The sequence below is a fragment of the Sciurus carolinensis genome, chromosome 2 (assembly GCF_902686445.1).
Source record: "Sciurus carolinensis chromosome 2, mSciCar1.2, whole genome shotgun sequence".
In the NCBI taxonomy this organism is placed as follows: Eukaryota; Metazoa; Chordata; class Mammalia; order Rodentia; family Sciuridae; genus Sciurus; species Sciurus carolinensis.
In genome coordinates, this window is record NC_062214.1 from 110,807,260 (window position 1) to 110,827,317 (window position 20,058).

Consider the following 20,058-nt stretch of genomic DNA (forward strand, 5'->3'; position numbering starts at 1 on the left):
ACAACTAGGAATTGCAACAAACTAAGGAAGGTTTTACAAACTGCCAACTAATCTTCTCCTGTGTTTGAGATAAAATTCACATAAAATAAAACATAACATCTTTTTTTGTGTATGAATGGGAGTGGGGATGGAACCCAGGGGCACTCTCCTATAAAGTTACATTCCCAGTCCTTTTTATTTTTTGGTACTGGTAATTGAACCCAGGGGTGTTTAGTCACTGAACTACATCCCCAAACCTTTTTATTTTGAGACACCTTAACCATGTTAAAGTATACAGTGTTTTTAGAATATTTATAATATTGTCCCAAGATGATTTTTCAACTTTAAAATTTAAAAACTCACTTTGAATGTAAAGAATTTGCCACTAATTTTTTCAAGTAAAAGGGTAGGATTGCTGAAGGCAAAGTATATATGACCCAGATAGACTGTGTAAAATCTATTTAAAAAACACTATTAATAACTTTTTCCCCTTCATCTCAATTAGCCATTGAAAGGATAAAAATTATACCAACGTATCTTGAGAATGTGGCTGGACTCAAAAATTAATTATCTAAGTTTGATTCTATTAAAGTAGTATGACAGGAATTAGAATTCTCAGATAAAGGAAATCCGAAACTCTTAAATTTCTGTACCTATAAGATTTTTCCCCCAAATAGCTACACAAATCAAAATGTTAGCAATACACCATGTATGGTGGCATCCCAGAGACAGGAGGCTGAGGCAAGAGGATCCCAAGTTTGAGGCTAGCCTTAGCAACTTAGCAAGGACCTAAGCAACTTAGTGAGACACTGTCTCAAAATAAAATATAAGACAGGCTGAAGATGTTGCTCAGTGATAAAATACCTTGGTTCAATCCTTGGTATAAAAAATAAAAATAAAAAGTCAGCAATACAGAAAGGCAGAAGGAAAACTCCTGTGAGAAAAACTACATATACCTAAAACACAGTATCTCTAACAAATCATACATAACCAAGTAGAATAGTGGGCTTATTTTCTTCACTTCAAAGTCTATCATTGAAGATGGCATTTTTGGCTGGGGATGTAGCTCAATGGTAGAGCATTTGTCTAGCATGGGCAAGAACCCAGTTTCTATCTCCAATGCCTCTCCACCACACACAGCATTTTTACAACCACAATATTTTGGTTCAATCGCTTTAAAATAAAATAGGTAAGTTTCTGCTATGAGTAGATAAGCTCATAGCAGAGGAATTCTCCATTTAAAACTAGAAAAGCCAGACTTCCAAGTTTTTCCCTAAATATTTTTAAAAATCCATTTGAAGATATCTAAAAAAATAGCAAGGCAGCTACGACTCAAGGGGAAGGAAACAAGGCAATCTAATTAGATACCCAATAATTAAGGCACTTTTACATCCATTATCTTCATTATTGAAGTTATCTTTCTAAAATATTCAACTGTGTTAATGTTACTTCCCTGTTCAAAAGCACTTCAAAGGCTTTGGAAACTAAAGAAATAAGTGTAAACACTTGGTACGCTTTTCAAAGCCCAAATATCTATTCTCAACCCTTTTAAGGTGAGAATAGATAACCTATTTGTATTTCAAATGATTTCACACAAACCTTCACTTTTGTACTTAACTCCAAAATACATTTGCAACAGAAATCCATCATTAATGAAGCACTAATTTTTCACTACCCACTAACTCAATTAAAGTCACTGTCTTTATAAAAATTTATCTCAAAATATACACAAGCAACAATTTCATGAATGGCTCCTAAACAACATAAGATTTTAACCTGAATTAAAAATTCATCAGTGGAGGACTTACACTTTCAATTAGAATGTGCAAGATCACAGAAAACCATTACTTCTGCAATAACAATGAAAAACACTAAATAAATTATTTTTCTTAAAAGCCACTGAAGATTTCTGGACATGAGTAAGTCTAAATGAACTGAAGTTTGGAGAAGGACCAGCCTTCTGTAGTTGACTAGAAATTACTATTGCTTTCAACCCAGAGTAGCATTTATATGCTACTAAATACATAGAGAAAAAAAAATGCAGCTTTGGCAAAGATCTTCCATGGAATGCAGAGAAATTAGCAAAACTTTAATGCCTGAGCATGATCAGAACAGAATCTGGAAGACACCCAAGCAGAAAACCAGTCTCCACTACATTCACTTATCCTTCAAAGAACTTCTGCAAAATAAGCAATAGTAATGAGAGAAAAGTAGCCTGAAAGCAAAGAGAGCACTTATATTCTTCCAGGTCTTAGCTCCCAAGATCGTGGGAGAGAAGGGAGCCCCTTAACAAGGTTGAAATCAGAGGTAAGCTGACATTTTCTAGAGCAGTAAATCATCTAGACTGAAGGACGGGGGGGGGGGGGGGAGCGAAATATAAGAGACTTGTAGAATAACATCAAAAAATCGAATGTATTTACAACTGCAGTTTCAATAAGATTAAAGTGAAGAAATAGTTGAAGGGAAAATCTTCTAATAATGAAAGATTTGAATCCAGAGACCCAAGAAGCTTATCAAACACCAATGGGGACAATTTTTTTTAAAGTCATACCTATAGCCAAGCACAGTGGTGAATGGCTAATAATCCCAGCGATTTTGGAGGCTAAGGCAGGGGAAACAAATTAGAGGCCAGACTCAGCAACACGATGATACTCTTTTTTTTTTTTAATTTAAAAATAATTTTTTTTCATACATGTATTGTTATGGGCCAGGATATATGGGCAGTGACCAAAGACTCCATTTTACCCTGAGACTACATGTAATGTAGGAACACCTCACCTCTGTACCCATCAACAGTTGCTTAGCATTTGCATGTTTGGCAACACAAAATGGCAATTCTTATATAATGTAAAATTGTTCTCTTTTTGGTTCCTATTTTTCTTGGACAATGTACCCTATCAGAGAACGGCTGTCTAGATGTTAGTAACCATTCTTAACTTGTACCTGACTAAGGCCATTTTGACCCACTTGCCCTTCAGCTTATAATTTTATATCTCATGACGTCAGTTTGTAGTTTTGAATCATAGCAACAGACACTTATGGTATAAAAACCCCTTGCAACTCTACACTTGGGGCTGTTCTCCCAATAGCCATTTTGGGTGTTTGTGTGAGACAATCAGCAGGCCGGCTAATAAAGACTCTCAAATTTGGACTTCTCAGTGGGGATCCATCTGTTCTTAAGTTGCACTCCACAACAGTACATAGGGTAATAATGTCTGTCTCAATCTACAGTCCTTCCCATTCCCACCCGCCCCACCCCTCCTCTCACTTCCATTCAAAGTTCCTTCATTCTTCTCTACCCACTGCCCACTATGGATCAGTATCCACTTATCAGAGAAAACATTCGGCCTTTGATTTTTGGGACTGGCTTATTTCACTGATGCGAGACCCTATCTTAAAATAAAAAATAAACAGGACTGAGCACAGAGCTCAGTGGTAAAGCAACCCTGGGTTCAATCCCCAGAACAAAACAAAACGCTACTATATCCAAGAACTGTACAATATACACATTAAAGTACATAGGAAGTATCAATTCAATCAAAACAGATTCTGACGGCCAATAAAGCAAATCCCTACTAATTTCAAAGGTTCTAAGTCATATGTTCTTTGACAACAATATAATCAAACTACAAATCAATCACAAACACCAACATAACATACTGAAACATGTACAAGGCACCTAGAATAATGCTCAAAAGTAAATTTATAGGTTTAAATACATGTATCAAGGAAAAAGGCTAAATTCAATTCTCTCAATTCTCTAAGTCAGAAATTTTTTTTCTATAAAGAGCTAAACTGTAAAAATTTCTCAAGATGATACCAAGTCTCTTGCAACTCAACTCTGCCAGTATCACACAAAAGCTAGACAATAAACAAACAAAGCACAGCTATGTTCCAACAAATGGACCCTGCCAAACCCTGATATGAGGCAAACTAAAGAAAAAGCAAGTGGATCACACGATAAAGATTAAAAAAAAAAAAAAAAGAAAAAAAATCAATGAAATAGAAAATAAAGAAGTTAAATTTGTTAACTGCCAACAAAGAAAACTTAGTGGGTTCATGTGATGAATTCTATCAAGCACATAATGAAAAAATAACAATCTTGTACAAACATGAAAAACTCAAAAGAATGGAATACTTCACAACCTGTTTATTAAGAAAAATACAATCCTGGTACCAACACATCAGAAAGAAAATTACAAATAATCATCTTCCATGAATTTAGGTGGAAAAACTCAGTTTTCATGAAATTGAATCCAGCAATACTAAAAAGAATGATATCATCACAACCGGGTAGCGTTTAGTCCAAGAATGCAATGCTGATATAATAACAGACCTTGCACTTCAAAATAAATTCACTCACCATATTAACAAAATATTGGGGGGGGGGTGTTAGAAATTTTAATAGATACAAGAAAATCATTTGATGACACTCGACTCAATAACTTTCAGGAAAATGTTGAACAGAAGAAAAATTCTCAATCTGATAAAACAAACTAAAAAAAAAAAAAAAAAAAAATTCTACCCAATATCATAGTATCTATTTGACCACAATACTGCAAGTTCATTCAGTAAAACTAGAGGGAAGGATAGAGGAGAAGGTGAAAGAAAGGACAAAGGAAGAGTAAGACAGGAGGGACACAAAGGGGAAGACTGCAAAAAAAGGAAGCAAAACAAACTCTGTTTAAGTAAAATGACTGAATATGTAGAAAATCCCAAAGAATTTATAAAGTACTTGTAGTAAATGAATTCAGAAAGGTCATCAGATACAAGGTCAATGTCTAAAAACTGATTGCATTTCTATATTATCAAAATATGAAATTATTTTAAATATCAATTATAAGTATAAAAAATTTAAACACTTGGGAAAAAAGAATAAAAACAAGCAAGATGGGGTGGCACATGCCTGTAATCTCAGCTACTCAGGAAAAAGAGGCAGGAGGATTACAAATTCAAGGCCAACCTGAGCAATTTAGGGAGATCCTATCTCAAAAAAAATCAAAAGGGATGGGGATGTAGCTCATTAGTAGAGCACCCCTGGGTTCAATTCCCAGTAATGCAAAGAAAAAGAAAAAAAGATCCAAGAATAACCAAGATAATCTTGGAGTAGTAGAAGGCTTATACTATCTGGTTCTAAAACTTATTATCAAGAGGGCAGTCTGGTACTGGCAAAAAATAGACAACTTAATGGAACAGAATTCAGTCAAAAAATGAACCCACCTATATGTATAGTCACTGTTTCTTCAAAGTGCAATTTAATGGGTAAACCCTTTTCAATAAATGATGACAGAACCCCTGGAAAACTGTAAACTCTGATCCTTCATACCACACACAAAAATTAATTCAGAATGGATCACAGACTTAAATGTGAAAGTTAAAATAACATCCTCTTTTCCAAAAACTTCACATAACTGGTGAAAAGATATCTTTATACTTTTTTCTTTTTTACAACTTTTTATATGTTGCATAACATAAAAGGTATCCATTTTTAGTGATGACTCAGATTTTTATTAATTTTGTAATATGTAGTCATAGCCACAATCCAGTTTCTCTTTATCTGTTTTTAAAGGGTAAGTTATCAAAAATCAAAGAAAAGTCACAAGTCCCACCCCCATCTTTTTTTTGGGTACTGGGGGGATTGAACTCGAGGGCATATTATACGGAGCTACAAACCAGGCCCTTTTTATTTTGAGACAGGGTCTCTCTCAGTTGGTTGAGGCTTAAGTTGCTGAGGCTGGCCTGGAACTTGTGATCCTCTTGCCTCAGTCTCCCGTGTCCCTGGAATTAAAGGCACATGACATCACCTCTAATTCCAGAATCAAGCCTCTAATCCCTTTCCCAATTACCTTAGTTCTTAGGTTTATCACAGATAAATACCATATCAAGTAATGCAGTATTCACGCTTAGTGGTAAGCTTTCTTATTACCATCACATTTCAAGATATAACCTCCAAAATGTATTTTTCTGCATCTATCATTTTATTGTTTAGCATATGACTTCAGTTTTGTCCCAAGTAGTTGAGAACCTCATGAGGCTAGATCTTGACTGCTATAGCAGTTAACTACTTTCACAACTTCTCGGGTAATAAAACATGCTAGATGAAAAACTCTCAGAGAATTTAAAATAAATATATCAAGCATGAAAATTTGCCTGGGGGGGATTCTACAAACAATTCCTAAATTTCATCTCTTCTAAGGAATCTTTTCTGGTGGCTAGCATGGTGATGCCACAACTCAACAACTTTATTGTCTCAAAAAATAAACAGGGCTGAAGATGTAGGTCACTGACAGAACAACCCTGGTTCAATCCCTAGTACTGAGGAAATTTTAAAAAGTCGCTTCTATTCAAATAAATTAGGTAGAAGAATACCTAAGCAAGAATATGAGCAAAAACTAATGAATTACATACACACCAGTTAGTTTGAAGGTCAGGATTACTTTTGTCAGTTTATAACAATGCAACAAAAAGTTCTAATATTTAGTAATATGTGATATTAGCAACTACAATGAAGCACATCAAGAAAGCACATCAAGAAGCACATCTTGAAGCACATTAAGAAAGCTTTAAGAGCTACTTGGAAAAACACTTAACGGAGCACCTACTAGTACCAGTCATTTCTGAAGGACACAGAGATTGCCAAATAAATTACACACAACCACTACAGTCAAGGAATTTAATGGCTAATTTAGAAGAAAGGAGAAAATACAATGTAATTTAATATCTCCCATAACAAAGATGTGTACAGTTCTAAAAGTATACATTAAAGTAATACCTGTAATAAACTGGTGCTTAAATTAACAGGAAAAAAAAAAAAAAAAAGAAGAAATCCTCTGGAAAAAGGACACGGAGAACAAAAGAAAATAAATGAGCTCTTGAGAACCAAAATCTGATAGCCCAATAAAAATCTCAATAGTTAAGACAGAAGCAAGGGAATTTCACATAATATAAAACAAAATTAGTGGAAAATTTATAAAAGAAAGAGATGTGACATCCAACTATTAAGAGTTTCAAAAAGACAATATAGAAAATGAAAGTTAAAAATTTAAAAGATACTACTAAAAATTTTCCTGGAACTAAAGAACGTGAATTTCTTTTTTGAAAAAGCACACCACAATGATGAGAACCACCACACCCAAGTTCAGCCTTGTGACATTTCATAACATGAAGGATCAACACAAGATCCTAAGTGCTTCCAAAAAAGAGAGATTACATTCAAATGAAGAAAACAAAAGCGTATCAAATTTCTCAACAGGAAACTGGAAGGGGACAACACATTTTCAGCATAGAATTCTATTACAGACCAAATTATAAAGAGTAAGGGCAAAATAAAGGTTGTTTTCCAACATATAAGAAAATCACAGGTGGGTGGTGATTAGTAAAACAGGAGACTACTGTTTTCATCATATCGTTTTATTTAAAAGGTGCTAGGCATAGAACCCAGGGCCTTAATCATGCTAGGCAAGCACATTCTACGAGTAAGTTATATCCCCAGTTCCCATATAAACATTTTTAAATTCTAAGTTCCATACAGCCTTTTTCTGAGGAAATTAATGAAAAATTAACTACACACATACACATACACATACACCAAGAAAGACTTAAGATGGCAGAAAACAGGAGAACCTTTGTGAAAAGGGAAAAAGAAAAGTTAGCCAGATGATAGGAAGAGGAAACCACAGAACCGCCTAAAGAACTAGAACAGATTGACAAAGGAAGATGAAAAGCTCCCCAAAGTAAGTATATAGAGGCAGCAAATAAAATTTTACTGTTGACAGATGAGAGAATGTGTGTGGGTAGGAATGAGCTGAGATATTTCAGCTTTTATTAAAGAATTTAGAAAAATTAGCACTATGTACACAGAGAACTAAGGCAGATTTTAAAAATAGAGGGTAATTCTCTACCACAAAACAAACTTATAGAAGAAAAAGCATTCATAGTACATTATTTAGGTTCAGCAGTATAGAATACGTCTATCATAACATAAAAAACAGACACTTATTTAGTCAAATAACTACACTAAGAGGATAAGAAAAGAATAGTAGCTGAAAGGCTTATGCACTATACACTATGGTTTGAATATGTCCCCCAGAAGTTCATGGAAAAGAAAATCCCCAAAGTCATTTTAGTGATATATGAAAGCACAGATTTTGGGAGGTAATAAGGATTAGATGAGGTCATAAGAGTATACCATCTCATGATGGCATTTGTGGCTATATAAAAGGCAGAGAACCACACTAGCACACTTGCTGTCTCACCTTACAATAACCTCCCCTACCGTGTTGTGTTATCATGCAGCAGGATGCAGCAGGAAAGCTCTCGCACCAATGCCAAACATAAGCTAGAGCTATCTCCTGGACTTCCAAACCTCCTAAACCATGAAACAAATAAGCTTCTGTTCTTTATAAATTACCCTTTTATAACCTGTAATAGCAACAGAAAATGAACTAAGACACTGTACTAGAAAAATATTAAAAGTAGATAATGTAACATTAATAGCATTAAGCATATGATTTAGAGAGTGGTAAAAACAAGCAGCAGCTAAAAGGAAAAAAATGAGTTTCTCTAGGAAGAAAATGGGAGGTAAAGCAAGTGACTATATTTTTCATTCTGAGTGATTTTATTTAACCTTAACAATTATGTGTATGTACTTACTGTATAATAAAGAATTTGTCTGGTCTTTGTCCAAGGTTCCTGGCATAGGGCTTCTAAAATATTTGGAATCTCCTTGGTGATAAAAGTGTCTTTGTTATTCATGAGCTAGTGCCTCACACCTGAGTTGATGCTAATGAATTGACTCATGGAGACTCTCTTCACCAAAAAGACCAACACTTATTTGAGGAATGGGACTTTGAACCAACTAACATTTAGAGAGGGGAAGGTAACTGGAGGCTGAATTCAATCGCATGGTCAATGATTTTATCCATGGCACCTACAAAACGAAACGCCAACAAAAACTCTGCACACTAAACTCAACAGAGCTTCCTGATTGTACACATCAAAATGCCAGAAGGGTAATGCACTTGATGGGTTTCCATGAGGAGAGGGAATGGACCCTCTGCAATTTTAGACCCTCCCAAACCTTACCCTATGCATCTTTTCATTTGGCTGGTCCTAATCTGTATTCTTTAGAATAAAACTGTAATTCTGAATACAGTGCTTTTTGGGATTTCTGTCTGAAAAGTCACTCAAGTAAATTAGTCAATCTAAGACAACCACTAGATGTATAGACAGTTGGTCAAAAATGCAAGTAGCCCAGGGTCAGAAGTAGGGATAGTCTTCTTGGGGATCATGCAAATAAACCTGTGGAATCTAACACTAACCCTAGGTAGTGTCAGAATTGAACTACAGTATACCACATATGGTTGAAACAATACAGTAGTCTCCCCTTATGGATGGTTTTGCTTTCCAGAGTTTCAGTTAACTACTAGTCAACGAAGGTCCAAAAATAACAGAAAATTCCAGGAATAATTTTAAAGTTAAATTTAAATAACTTATTTACTGCATATTACTACAATTGTTTCATTTTATTACTGTTATTGTTAATCTCTTACTGAGTCTAATTTTGAAGTTGTTTCATTCTAGTTATGTACATATAAGAAAAAACAGTATATATTCAGGGTTTGACATTATCAAAAGTTTCAGGCAACCTCAGAGGTCTTGGAATGTATCCCCTGTAGATAAGGTAAGACTACTGAGACTTGTTTGTATTTTTGAGGTGATAAGGATCAAATTAGGGCCACGAACATGCTAGGCAAGCACTCTACCATACCACTAAGTCATGTCCACAGCCTTTATAGTTTATTTTTAAAAATTTTTGTAACTTTTCAGGCAATGTATACTCCTGAAAAAGTAAATGGATCACTAACAATATCAGACTTCCTTTTAAAAATTAAAAAAGTCTGACTGAAAAGGGCAAAACTGGAAGAAAGGATGCTGTAAAAATCTGAGTAGGGGCTGGGGCGATAGCTCAGTCGGTAGAATGCTTGCCTTGTAAGAACAAGACTCTGGGTTCAATCCCCAGCACCCCCCCAAAAAAAAAAAAAAATCTGAGTAATACACTTAACACAATCAAAAGGTAAGAAATAACTTCATTAAAGTAGTTTAGAACCAACAATGACTAGCTTTAGAAAAGTCTTACCACAGGTACACTATGAAAGAACATAGGCAGTTAACATTATAAAGCTATAGTAATTAAAACAATGGGGTTCTAGCTTTAAAAGCAATCTACCAAGGGAAGAAAACAATGACCTAGGAAAGATACTCCCATGATACCACCTGAGTGACCTCGATGGCCAAAAAGGTGATCAACTTTTATCTATTATTAAAAAAATACAAATTAAAACCATATTGTGGAGAGCTGGAAGTAGAGCTTGTGGGAGGAGATAGTTGTGAGCCTAACAGGAGAAAAAGGCTCATGGAAACCAGGACAAAGATGAAGGTAAATATACTGAGTCAGATCCCAAACAACTACATACGTGAAACCAAGTTGAACTTAACAAATTGGTTAGAATTTGGAACCTGTCTAAACAAAAATGTATTTGTACAATAGGTACAAGCACATGAAGGTTTTGTAGGAGGAACATGTACTCGCTTTTGTGGGACTTCTTTTTTTTTTTTTTTTTTTTAAATAACTGTTGGTGATGACAAAACTGTGAAGTAATGGAAAACAGATGGACCAGGTTATGGAGAAGAGGTAGAAGCACTGCATACAATCTTAGGAAAGACAGAGTATACTGGAACTGATCACCACTGGAAAGAACCTGCTTTTGCCACATGTGGATGGCAAGAAGACATATGAAATGAATAAAGAATCAATTCTATGTGTTCAATAACCTGGGGATTTGATAGTACAGAAAGTGTGAAATTTAACTCAAATGAGACATTTCTCTTGAGAAGTTGTGCTGACAGAAATATAGTACAATAAGGTATGAGGCAAGCTACTATTCTGAAAAAGGTTACCTTAGTTATGAGAACAAATACAATCTGTTGGGACCCTATGGAAGCTTCTACTTTTACTGCAGCAAATGAAGATTACAACTTATATACTTTTGATATGTATGCACTGGACATTCCCATAATGGTTCACATGGATCATCTATCTTCAGGGTTTAATGTGGATTACTCCCTGATTAGGGAAGAGTTTGTGTCTGCTAGTTTTGATATATCTATTCAAATCTCTACTGTTGACCCAAGTTGAAGCAGGGAAGACCCACACAAAATGAATTCAACATGTTTTATGTATAAAGTGGACTTTTAACAGCAAATACTTTATGTGTGGGTCTGATTCAATGAACATTCATCTATGGAAAGTTAATGCTTCTGAAAAACTGGGTGTGCTTACATCAAGAGAAAAAAAATCAGTCAACAATTATAACCAGAAATTGAAGGAAAACTTCAGTATCATTCTCATAGGTTGGGCTGGGGTTGTGGCTCAGTGGTAGAGCACTTGCCTGGCATAGGTGAGAAACTGGGTTCAATCCTCAGCACCACATAAAAATAAATAAATAGGGCTGGGGTTGTGGCTCAGTGGTAGAGAACGTACTATAATAAAAGTTATGTGAATGTTTGCCTCTTTCTCTAGAGGTATCTTACTATAGTGTATCACCTTTCTTGTAATGATATGAGATGACACAATGCCTACATGATTAAATGAAGGGAGCTGAATGACTTAGGCATTATGTAAGTAGCATAAGAATACTATATAAAAGGTAACTGAACACAAGCACTGCAATACCTACACAGTCCATTTGATATCTGAGATGGCTACTAATGGGTAGAGAGCAAAGATATGCTGGACAAAGGGATTCACATTTTAGAGAGTGGAACAGAACAAGACAGCACAACACTTCATCACAAACCAATTAGAACGAATTTTTTAAATTTCATCACAATACTTAGGACACTGTACAATTTAAAACTTACTTTTTTTTTTTTTTTTTTTTTTTGCAGGGCTGGGCACAGACTGAAACCAGGGGCCTGGCGCACACTAGTCAGGTGCTCTACCACGGAGCTATACCCCCCAGACCAAATTTTGTTTATTCTGGAATTTTCCATTGGGTATTCTTAGACACATATTACCATGGGTAACTAAAATCATCGGAAGTGAAAATATCGGTAAGGGGAGACTACTATAGAAGAATTCAAGTCAGAAAGAAGTAATAAAGCTATCTCTATTCACAGATGGTACAATCTACTAAGAGCACTCTAATACATTCCCAGCCCTTTTTAAAATACATATACTTTTAGTTGCAGATGGACACAGTACCTTTTCTGTATTTTTATGTGGTCCTGAGGATTGAACCCAAGGCCCTCGTGCATGCTAGGCGAGCACACTACCACCGAGCCACAACCCCAGCCCCCAATCCTTTTTTTTATTAAGTAGGATCTTGCTTGGATGAGGAGGCTAACCTGAATTTACAATCCTCTCATCTCAGCCTCCTAAGGGAGCTGGGATTGCAGGCCAAAAACTTATAAGAATCCACACTATCCAGAGATTCATGAGGCAGAGTCACAAGTTCAAGATCAGTCTCAGCAACTTGAGACCCTGCCTCAAAATAAACAATAAAAAATAAAAAAGGACTAGGATGTAGCCCAGTTGTAAAGTGCCACTAGGTTCAATTTCCAGTACAACAGAGAAGGGGAAAAAAAAAAATTCACACCAAAAAATTCCACAAAAAAATCTGCTTTCATATAAACTTTCACTTAAACAATTTCAGCAAAACTGAACAATATAAAAATCAACACATAAAAATCAGTTCTAGGGCTGGGGTTGTAGCTCAGTGGTAGAGCACTTGCCTAGCATGAGAGAGGCCCTGGGTTCAATCCTCAGAACCACATTAAAAAGTAAATAAATAATATAAAGGTAATGTGTCCATTTACCAAAAAAAAAATTTTTTTTAATCAGTTCTATACAATGAACAATATGCAGTATGAAACAGCAATGGGCAATACTAAAAGGAAATTAAGGAACCTATCATTCAATATATAATAGCATCAAAAATAACACAGGACTGGGGGTGGCTGAAGGCAGAGTACTTGCCTAGCATCCAAAGGCCCTGTATTCAATCTCCAGCACCACATACACAATGATACTACTACTAATAATAAACAGCTTTCTAAGGAGGTAAAGCTCTCACACTAAAACTCTAAAAGCATTACTGAAAAATGTTCAAAACAATTTTTTAAATGGAGAGATAACTCATTCATAGATTGGAAGACTAGTGATAGAGATTCAATGCAATTCTTAATAAAATCCAAAGGACCATACTTACTTTTTAAGTAAGTAGAAAAACTGATGCTGAAATTCATACGGCATTCTCAAGTGATACCAAAGAGTCAAACATAATCTTGAGAAATAAGAAGTTGGTGAAATCACAACTGCCCAATTTCAAAACTTACTATAAAGCTACAATAATCAAAACAGTGTGATACTGGCCTAAAGATAAACATGGAATACAAAAAACAGTCAAGAAATAAACCCTCATAAATATAACACACATACACACACACACACACACAAAGTTCTGACAAGAATGCAGGATGATCTCAACTCCTTATTCACAAATAGGGAAAATTAAATTGGTAAAATCACTTTGGAAATCTACTGAATGCATGTATAACCTATGACTGAGCAATCCCATGTCTAGGCATATGCTCAACAGAAATGCACTCAACATGCCCAGTATGGTATACACACCTTTAGTCTCAGCTACTTGGAAAAATGAGGTAGGGAGAGCGAAAAAAAAAATGCACTCACATGTGAACCAAAACTAGAATGTTCATGAATGCACTATTCATGATGCCCAAAAGACTGGAAACTATCTAAATGACAATTAATAAACTCTGAAAAAGTGGATAGGCTAGGATTTGGCTCCATGGGAGAACTCTTAACTAGTATGCACTAGAACAAAAAAAAAAAAAAAAAAAAAAAAGAATACCATACAGCAATGAGAACAAAGCAGTCTACAACATAAGACAATACAAATGCATGATACAACATTAAGCTAAAAATCTCAACACAGAAGGGTATTATTCCATTTCCATAAAACAGGCAAAAATAGCTTGTAATGGTGAAGTTAAAATGGTTATCATGTGGGTGAAGTAGAGAAGAAGAAAAAATTATTGAGGTTTCTGTAGGGTTAGTGTATTTTTTCTTTGACATAAATACTCATTATAACTGTGTTCAATTTAAAAAACTGATCCATCTGTAATTTGTTCTATATTTTCAATTTAATAAGGTGGACACAAATTCAAGCAAGTAAATCAGGGTTTTTTGTTGTGGGCAGTGGCACAATGCAGGGGATTGAACTCAGGGCCTTCCATACACTAAGCAGGTACTCTACCACTAAGCTAGACAAGCAGCCCAGAGCCTTTTAAAGGATGCTTGAATAGAGGAATGACAAGAAAAAAACATTTAAAAAAAATAAGTATGTCAAGGAATAATGGTGCACATCTGGAATTCCAGTAACTTGGGAGACTGAGACAGGAAGATTCTAAGTTCAAGGTAATGAAAAATCAAATGCATGTTTATAAATGGTATTTCTGATACTCCGAAGTTTGTATTTATCAATACTATTCAGGTTTTGGTTAAAATACACAAATCTAAATATCACTCAGTGATTATCCTAGGGTTGAACCATCAATACCAAATAAAAACAAGATCTTTACTTTCATGAACCCTATAATGAAGAGAGGAAATGAGAGTACAAACCAGTCAACAAATGAGACAATTTCATAGATGCTAAAAAGCCTAAACATACAAAGTAAAGAAAAATAATGGATAAAATAAAATAGACATGAAACTAGACCTGAAAGATTATACAATGCCACTAATACTATACAGCAACAAGTGCACTGATGGCATTAAAGGTTAGGGGGATATGAAGAGGAAAATGTCTCAAGTGGAAATTCAATTACATGACTTAGGTACAACAAACTATGGAAAGTATGGTACAAGACCAAAGCAATAGGCAAAGCAGCCTTTAAGTACAACAGAAAGAGGACATCAAGGAATCCAGAGAAAAGGGGTTTAAAAGAGAAAATGCTCCAGGGTATTGCATACCCTCTTAGTGCTCCACCCACAAGAAGTCAAGCCATGGGTTTCCTTTAGAACCTTTAAGATGAGGACACCCCTTCTACTAGGAGACATACCCTGTAAAGATTGTTATCGATGCTGGAGCAACTGGGGCACATCCTGAGATCACACACATAGAGAAGCCCTGGCCTCGAACCATTGCAGACTCTCAGTCTTCACCGGTTGTGATGCCAGAGATAGAGGAGTCTTGCCCTTGGTCAGTGGCAACTGATTCAGCAAACCTATTTTTCTCTTTTCCCTCTACTCAGTCTCCCAAGAGCAGTTCACTCTCATGTAGCAGCTCAGCTCAGCTCAGGTATTGGGTCAAGAGTGCAAAATCTAGAACTGGGTTCCAGTTCCAGCTACACTGATTGTTGTTTGGGTAAAAGTGACTTAATTTTCCTGAGCTTTGGTTTAACCAATGAATGGTGTAACTGTAGTAACATTTGCTTCATAGAGTCTATGACATGAACTGAGATGATGAACTCAAGGGCCCAGATGGTCAATAAGTGCTATTTATTATTTTTAAAAAAAAATTATTTTCAATGGAAAGTGACTGAAGGCTTTTCACTCAGAAAGAGTGACATAACCTGAATTCATATTTGAAGAGTTCATTCTGAGCATGGATTACAGAAAAATGAAAGCACAATGTTTACCTGGGAAACTATTTAAATGCTATATAGTGGGGGCAGTGTTTTGGACAACTACAGAAGCAAAAATGATACAAAAATCAGTAGACTCACATATTATGGGTGAGGATATAAGTGGTTACAACCTTTTCAAATGTCATTTAGCAATTAACCAAAATTTAAAATCTGTGTGTACCCTTTGACCCAAACAAGTTAAGAACTAACTTTTGTATCCACAAAAATGTATAAAGAAATGTGCATAAGGAATTTTACTGAAGCTATAATTGTAAGGGCTAAAAATGTGAAACAGTCTCAACACCTGATCACATAAGTGATCAAATCCATTCTTAAAACAAGGCTGGCATACAATGTACATTGTTCAGACAAAAAACAGGATTCCAGACTATAGAAAACTTATTTTTGCAAAACTATTTTCATATATGTGAACTCTATTTTTTTTTCCTATTAAATCAAAGTGGTTCTCTCTATAACAATGTCATTCTTTCTTACTTCTGATGTTGCTTTACTGAGAGAAAAATGTGTGTGTCCGAGTCCCTACATGTACACATGGCAGTATGCAAAAAACCAAATGAGAAAACATCTGCATATGCCACACATGGAAAAGGTGAATAATCTGCAAATTCTGAGTTGGAATTATGTAGAATATTAGATCACGATACAGAAATTTGTTTTGTTTGGTACCTGAAACCAGGTGTTCGGTCCTATTTGATGAGTAACTGAATAAAGAGCAGAAATCTTAAGTTTATAAATATATTTTTCTACTGAGTGCAGAGGCACAAGCCTGTAATTGCAGTGACTCAGGAGGCTGAGATAGACCGGAATGGCTAAAAACGAGAAAGATATTACCACATGTAATTTAAAAAAAAAAAAAAAAAATATATATATATATATATATATATATATATATATATGAGGAAGTAACAGGAACTCTCATACATTACTTGAGAAAGTGAAAATTGGTATAATTATTCTGGAAAATTCTGAGGCTACATACTAAACTATGTCTACCTCATGTCCCAGCAATTCTACTCTTAGATAAATAAAGAAAAATTAGTGCATATGTCTATCCGAAGTTAAACACAAAAACATTCAATTAGTTTTATTCATAACAATAAAAAACTAAAATAATCAAATGTCCATCAACAGAATGACTACACGGATTTGTGAAAGGAGGCAAAAATAATGCATACACTTACAAATGAATGACTATGATAGCAAACACAAAAGAGCGGGTTTTAAGATTAAAAATTTCAGGAGTAAGTTTTATCTACAGGGGTAGCATGAAGAAAACTGAAAAACTGAAGCTTTAAAATAATCTATGAGGAGCATGGTGGCAAATTCTATAGTCCCAACTACTTAAGAGGATGGAGTGAGATCACGTGAGCCAAAGAGTTCAAAATCAGCCTGGGCAACACAGCAATATCCTGTTTCAAAAAAAAAATTAATTAATAATAATCTTACATGAAAGCAGAGCTCAAAATCATAGATAATACTATAAGAGCATAATACCAGGAACTAAATAATCATCATTTAATAAATGGCTGGATACATTACAAGGATCAGTGAAAATGACTGAAAGGATCAACAGTTAGAATAATCAAGTGAAAAGTATGGTAAAGGTCCATGAAGAAAAATTAGAATAGGAAGAAATGGCTAAAAAGCACACTTAGAAAACAAAGCATGGATAAAGATGAGTGTATTTACAAATAAAGAATTTGGAGGGCTGGAGATGTGGCTTGGTGGTTAATTCCTGGTACCAAAAAAATGAGAGAGAGAGAGAGAGAGAGAGAGAGAGAGAGAGAGAGAGAGAGAGAGAGAGAGAGAGAGAAAATGAATATGAATCTGGTGCCCACTCTGAGCCACCAAGAAAAAAAAAAAAAAGACAACAGTGACATCATCAAAAAAGATGGTACAATAGTCAGATTTCGGCCAATTGACTAGAATATGAGAAATTGTGGAAGTAAAACTATTATATATGCATATATTTTTTTAAAGTCTTAAATAAAAAGGTGGTAATTTCCTTTTCCTGCTAAAGGGTAAAAAGAGTGTGTATTTTAGGACTTGCCAGCATCATATGATCTCTTTCACATATTCTTATATACAAAGAAAAAACAGGCTATAGGCTAGATGTAGCCAACTCTTGCCTTAAAATAATTTCTGATCATAAACCAGCAAAATGCCATTTTCACATAGGAAGATAATGTTATTTCTTGAAGCATGATGCAAGTTATTTTTTCCCCTTTGATGACAGAGGCTCAGTCATTAATCTGAACCATTCTCTCAATTCATTAGATCAAAAGTTCAACCACATATAATCCCATCCATCAGCTGCTACTTATAAAAAAGAAATACACCTGACCCTTTCACCTACCGGAACCCCTTCACTAACCTCCAAAGGTACCCATTACTGAGGACTGAAGATACAGCCTTGCTAGGCAAATGCTCCACCACTGAAGCATTCCTCAGTCCCCCAAAGGTGTTTTGGGGTTTTGTATGTTTTTGTTTTGGTACCAGGGATTGAACCCAAGAGCACTTAACCACCTAGCATCTCCAGCCCTTTCTGTATTTTGAGACAGGGTCTCACTACATGGCTTAGGGATTCACTAAGCTGCTGTGGCTGGCTTTAAACTTGTGATCCTCCTGCCTCAGCTTTCCAAGTCACTGGGATTACAGGTGTGTGCCACCATACCAGGCCCCCAAAGGAATCTTAATTATTAATTTTCCACCATCCAAGAGCTTTAATCCATATTAAACTTTTGGATAATGAGGGTAAAAATATTGTAACTGTGAGCCAGGGATGTAGCTAAGGAATGGAGTGTTGCCTAGCGTGCAGGAAAACTTCAGCACCACCAAAAAGTAAAAATAATAATTATTACTATTATTACTATAATTGATGGTCAACTGTTTAAAATTTTTTTTAATTGTACTGGGCAATCAAGATGATTAAACTGGTTGGAGAATCAAGTATTAAGGTTGCATCTACTAGTTCTAACTACAAAGAAAAACATGGTGGAAAGTGTAAGTTGAAAAAGCAAAAAGACTAACCTGCCTATAGATAAGGATGGAGAATCTCATGAGCATAGGAATTCCAAACTCAGAGAACAGTAGCTGTTAATAGGATACAAACAATTAAGAATAGGAAGGCAAAGGAAAGAAGTAGGCTTGGATTTACTTCTGCTGAATTTGGGTTCTAATACTCAAAGAGGTAGCTCATATCTGTAATCCAGGAGGTGGAGGCAGTGGGATCACAAGTTCAAGGCCAGCCTGGGGAATTTAGCGAAATCGTATCAAAATAAAATTTTTTTAGAGGGCTGAATATATAACTCAGTGGTAAAATGTACGCTTAACACATATGAGACCATGGGTTCAATCTCAAATAAAAAAAAAAAAAAAAGTCAAACACCAATAAATATTGTTTCTCATAATAGCCAAGTAGTTAAAAATGCAAACTGCTGAAGTATATGCTGACAGATGAAAGGATAAAGAACAAGTAATATAGAGGTTGAGCATTCCTAATCAAAAAATCCAAAATCTGAAATCCAAAACTTTTGAGCATTAGCATAATGCTCAAAGTTCTGGCTTTTGAAGTATTTCAGACATTGAAGCTTTTCAGATTCAGGATGCTCACAGTCAAGTCTATGCAAGTAAAAAATCACAAAACTCTAAACCAGAAACACAAATACATAGAGACCATAGAGATACACTATTTGTCCCCCCAATACTGGGGATTGAACCCAAGGGTCACCCTACCATGAAGCCATATCCCCAGCATTTTTTAATTAAAAAACATTTTTTTGAGGTGCTGAAGGATCAAACCCAGGGCCTCACACATGGTAGGCATGTTCTCTACTATTGAGCTCTACCCTCAGTCCTGTCTTTTTTGAGATAGGGTCTCATGAAATTGTCCAGGTTGGCCTCAAACTTGCAATCTTCCTGCCTCAGTCTCCCAAATTGCTAGGATTACAACTATGTGCTAAATGCCCAGCTTGCATATGTATTTTTACAATGGGATATTACTGAGCTTAAAAAAAAAAAGGGGGGGGGGATCCTATCAGTTGTGACAACATATATGAATTTATAGGACATTATAAGTAAAATAAGGAAGATTAAGAAAGACAAACTCTGCCAAGTAGCCACCAAAGAATAGTTACCAGGGGTGGGGGGTGTTGATCAAAGGGGACACGGTTCAGTTATTCAGTAAGAAATTTTTAAAAAGAATAGTACATCATGATATTTTAATATGTAATAATCTTTAGTTTGGTTTTTCAGCTGGGCAATTTACAGAGTAGGGAATCCATAGGACGGCAAATCCATAAACATCAGACGTAAATACATAAATAAGTTTACTTTGAACCC

The 20,058-nt window shown here is 35.3% G+C and overlaps 1 protein-coding gene and 1 pseudogene across 1 annotated transcript in view; one reads left to right on the top strand and one right to left on the bottom strand.

The window, feature by feature from the left end:
* Mga (MAX dimerization protein MGA) overlaps positions 1–20,058 on the bottom strand; it is a 103,030-nt gene that overhangs the window by 49,723 nt on the left and 33,249 nt on the right.
* LOC124973774 (DDB1- and CUL4-associated factor 13-like) lies at positions 7,696–11,945 on the top strand (annotated as a pseudogene).